The sequence below is a fragment of the Culicoides brevitarsis genome, unplaced genomic scaffold, assembly GCF_036172545.1.
Source record: "Culicoides brevitarsis isolate CSIRO-B50_1 unplaced genomic scaffold, AGI_CSIRO_Cbre_v1 contig_104, whole genome shotgun sequence".
Classification (NCBI taxonomy): Eukaryota; Metazoa; Arthropoda; class Insecta; order Diptera; family Ceratopogonidae; genus Culicoides; species Culicoides brevitarsis.
The window spans coordinates 11,492-16,803 of NW_026973488.1; the positions used below are offsets into that span (position 1 = coordinate 11,492).

General features: G+C 18.1%; 1 pseudogene; it reads right to left on the reverse strand.

Annotated features, from left to right (window-relative positions):
- Positions 1 to 1,511: 1,511 nt before the first annotated feature.
- On the reverse strand, positions 1,512 to 2,629 carry LOC134836655 (NADH-ubiquinone oxidoreductase chain 5-like; annotated as a pseudogene).
- Between the last annotated feature and the right edge of the window lie 2,683 nt (positions 2,630 to 5,312).

A 5,312-nucleotide genomic window follows, 5' to 3' on the forward strand; every position in this document is an offset into this window, starting at 1 on the left:
ATATAGATTAAATTTATTTATAATAGGAAATATTATTACTTTATTAACTATATATCAATGATGACGTGATATTTCTCGAGAAGGGACCTTTCAAGGTTTACATACATATGATGTTGTTACTGGTCTTCGATGGGGTATAATTTTATTTATTACATCAGAAGTTTGTTTTTTTTTTTCATTTTTTTGAACTTTTTTTCATAGAAGATTATCTCCTACTATTGAGTTAGGGGAAATTTGGCCTCCTTTAAATATTCAAGCATTTAATCCTTTTCAGATTCCTTTATTAAATACAGTAATTTTATTAACTTCTGGAATTACAATTACTTGAGCTCATCATAGATTAATAGAAAATAATAAACAACAAACTACTCAAGGTTTATTTTTTACTATTTTATTAGGACTATATTTTTCTATTCTTCAAGGTTATGAATATATAGAAGCATCTTTTACAATGTCTGATTCAGTATATGGTTCAATTTTTTTTTTAACTACAGGATTTCATGGATTACATGTATTAATTGGAACAATATTTTTAATTATTTGTTTAATTCGTCATTTAAATAATCATTTCTCTATAAATCATCATTTTGGGTTTGAAGCTGCTGCATGATATTGACATTTTGTAGATGTAGTATGATTATTTGTTTATATTTCTATTTATTGATGAGGTAATTATTTATATAATATAAAAAGTATATATGACTTCCAATCATAAAGTTTATTAATTAATATAAATAATAATAATTTTAATAATTTTATTAATTATTACCATAATTATTTCTAATATTGTTATAATTTTAGCTTCAATTTTATCAAAAAAATCTTTTTATGATCGAGAAAAAAATTCTCCTTTTGAATGTGGATTTGAACCTTTTAATTCTTCTCGTTTACCTTTTTCTTTACGATTTTTTTTAATTGCTATTATTTTTTTAATTTTTGATGTAGAAATTGCTTTAATATTCCCTATAATTTTTTCATTAAAAATTAATTCTTTAATTAATTGAAGAATTACTATTTTAATTTTTTTAATAGTTTTAATTTTAGGTTTATTTCATGAGTGAAATCAAGGAGCTTTAGATTGAAATAATTAATTTTTTAAAAATAGGGTTGTAGTTTAAATAAAAAATATTTGATTTGCATTCAAAAGAAATAATTTTTATCTGCCTTATTTTTTTTTAAAAAAAAATAAGAAGCAAATTGATTGTGATTAGTTTCGACCTAATTTAAGACTAAAGTCCTTATTTTTAATTGAAACCAAAATAGAGGTATATCATTGTTAATGATAAAATTGAAAATATTATTCCAATTAAAAGAATATTGGATTAAGAAAAAGCTGCTAACTTCTTTCTTTAATGGTTTAACTCCATTTATATTCTTATTTATATAGTTTAAAAAAAAACATTACATTTTCATTGTAAAAATAAATTTTATTTTATAAATTTAAATTATTTAAAAACAAAAAAGTTTCTTTGACAGCTTCAATGTCATGCTCTAAATATAAGCTATTTAAATAAAATATTATAAAAAAATAAAAAATTAATCAACTAAAAAATACTATAAAATAAAATTTTAAATTATTTTTTATTAAAACTTGTAAAAAAGATGAAATATGTAAAAATCTATAAAAAAGATTTTTTACTATAAATGTTTCTAATCAACCATAATCAGAAGATTTTGTATATATTTCTCTTATAAATAAAGGGTATTTAGTAATATTTACTGTAACAATAAAAGGTAAAAATCATATTGAACCAAAAAATATTACAGAAAATTTAAATTTTATAATTTTTGATTTTAAAAAAATTATTCATTTTGATAAAATTGTTCCTATAATCCCCCCTAATACACAAACTATTAAAGTTATTAATTTTAAGTATAAAGGTAAAATAATAAAATAAGGAATTGGGAAAATTATTCAACTTAAAATACATCCTCCAATAATTGTTATAATTAATAAACCTATTATTCTAAAAATTATTGTAATAGAATTGTCATTTAAATAATGATAAGTTCATCTATTAAAATTAGAATATAATGTATAATAAATCAAACGAAATCTATAACAAACAGTTAAACCTGTAGAAAAATAAAATAAAAAATAAGACAAAATATTAATTCTATTATTAAAAACTACTATTTCTAAAATTAAATCTTTTGAATAAAATCCAGAAAGAAAAGGTATTCCACATAAAGCTAAATTAGCAATATTAAAGTTTATAATAGTTATTGGCATTTGTAAAATTAAAGAACCTATATAACGAATATCTTGAAAATTTTTTATATTATGAATAATTATTCCTGCACATATAAATAATAAAGCTTTAAATAAAGCATGTGTTAATAAATGAAAAAATGCTAAATAAGTTAATCTTATTGCTAAAGTTCTTATTATTAATCCTAATTGTCTTAAAGTAGAAAGAGCAATAATTTTTTTTAAATCAAATTCAAAATTTGCCCCTAATCCTGCTATAAATATAGTTAATATTCTAATTAATAATAAAATTTTTCTAGAAAATAAATGTATTAATAAATTATTAAATCGAATTAATAAATAAACTCCTGCTGTTACTAATGTTGATGAATGAACTAAAGCAGAAACAGGAGTAGGTGCTGCTATTGCAGCTGGTAATCAAGCAGAAAATGGAATCTGAGCTCTTTTAGTTATAGCTGCTAAAATTAATATTGAACCAATAATTTTTAAATAAAAATCATTTTTTATAATATCTAAATAAAAGATATAATTTCATGAACCAAAATTTAATATTCAAGCAATTGATAATAAAATTAATACATCACCAATTCGATTAGATAAAAATGTTAATATACCTGCATTAAAAGATTTAATATTTTGATAATAAATTACTAAACAATAAGATACTAATCCTAAACCATCTCATCCTAATAAAATTCTGATTAAATTTGGACTAATAATTAATAAAAATATTGAAAATACAAATATTAAAATTAACATAATAAATCGATTTATATTTTTATCATTATTTATATATTCTTTTCTATATAAAATTACTAAACAAGAAATTAATATAACAAATGATAAAAAAAAACAGGATATTCAATCAATCAAAATAGTTATTACAATTATTGAGGAATTTACAGATATTAATTCTAATTCATAAAAATATCTTATTTCATTTATTAAACAATAAGAACCTTTTAAAAATATAATTACTCTAAATAAAAATAAAAATAAATAATAAATTACACAAATTGATAAATTAATCACTATTTATATATTTTTTTTTAATTTTAAAAATTAATATTAATTTAATTTAATAAATTAATGAATATGAAAAATCATATAATTTACCCTATCAAGGTAACCCTTTTAATCAGGCAATTCATTGAATTATTTAAAGTAAATTATATACATTTTTGATTCCACAAATCAATGTTTTTTTTAAACTATTTAAATTATTTAAATTTAAAAATTAATATTTTTTAAATTCAAAATATACAAAAATCAGGTTTTAAAATAAGTAAGTTTAAAGGTAACCAATGTAATATTAAAACTAAATTTTCTCGAACAGTAGAAATATTATAATTTAATATTAATGAATTTAAATTACCGTGTTGATTTCTACAATATAAATAAATTGAATATGCCCCCCCTAAAAAAGTTATTAAAGAAATAAAAAATATTCTTAATCAAGATCAGTTAATAATTGAAGTTAATAAAAAAATTTCACCTATTAAATTTAAAGATGGAGGTGCAGCTATATTTCTAATTCTTAATAAAAATCATCATATAGAAATTCTTGGGATAAAATTTATTAATCCTTTATTAATAAATAAACTTCGTCTTCTTGTTCGTTCATAAATAATATTTGATAAACAAAACAACCCTGAAGAACATAAACCATGTCCAATTATTAAAATATAAGAACCTATAAATCCTCAAATAGAAAGAGTTATTAATCCACTAATTGCAATTCCTATGTGAGCTACAGAAGAATAAGCAATTAAAGCTTTTATATCTACTTGTATTAAACATATTAATCTAATTAATATCCCACCAATTAATGAAATTACATAAAATATAATATTATATTTTATTGATAAAGATTGAATTAAAATATAAATTCGAAATAATCCATAACCCCCTAATTTTAATAAAACTCCAGCTAAAATTATTGATCCTGAAACAGGAGCTTCTACATGAGCTTTTAATAATCATAAATGAACAAAAAATATTGGTATTTTTACTAAAAAAGCTATAATTAATCTAAAATATAATAATCTAAATTTATAATCTTTAAATAATATAAAGTAACTTAATGAATTTAAATTATTCTGACAATATAATAAAGTTATTAATAAAGGTAAAGAAGCAAATAATGTATAAAATATCAAATAAAACCCAGCTTGTAATCGTTCAGGTTGATATCCTCACCCTAAAATTAAAAAAAAGGTTGGAATTAATCTTCTTTCAAAAAAAAAATAAAATAAAAATAAATTTAATGAAGAAAAAGTTAAAATTAAAGTTAATATAAGAAAAATTACTATAAAAATAAAATAATTTAATTTATTATTGTATTTATAAATTTTTTCTCTAGATATAAATATTAAGGAAGTAATTCATAATCTTAATAAAATTAATCCATAGGATAAAATATCTAATCCTAAAAAATAAGAAATTTTTGTAGGAAAAAAATTACAATTTATTATTATAATTATAAATAAAAAAAATAATAAAAAAATAAAATTTTGAACCATTCAAAAAATTTTTTTATTAAATCTTATAATTAAAATTCTTATTGAAAAAAAAAAAATATTAACATTGTAAAATATTAAAAGTTTGAAAATAATCATTTCCATGAGTTCGAATTAAAGCTACTAAAATTGATAATCCTAAAGAACCTTCACAAACACTAAATGTTAAAAACATTATTCTATAAAAATATTCAAAATTTATAAAATTTAAACAAATAAATATTATTCCATAAATAATTAATACAATTATTTCTAAACTAATTAATGTTATTAATAAATGTTTATGATTAAAAATAAAAACTATTAAACTTAAAATAAATAAAATTAAATAAATTCATAAATTTAAATAAATTATCATTAGTAGTTTTAATAGTTTAAAAAAAACATTGGTTTTGTAAACCAAAAATAAATATATTTTTTTAAAATATCAGAAAAAAATAAATTATTCATCTTTAATCTCCAAAATTAATATTTTTATTAAACTATTTTCTGAAATTAATTTTATTATAATGATATTTTTATTAATTAATTCATTTATATTTACTCAATTAACCCATCCTATAGCAATAGGATTAATTTTA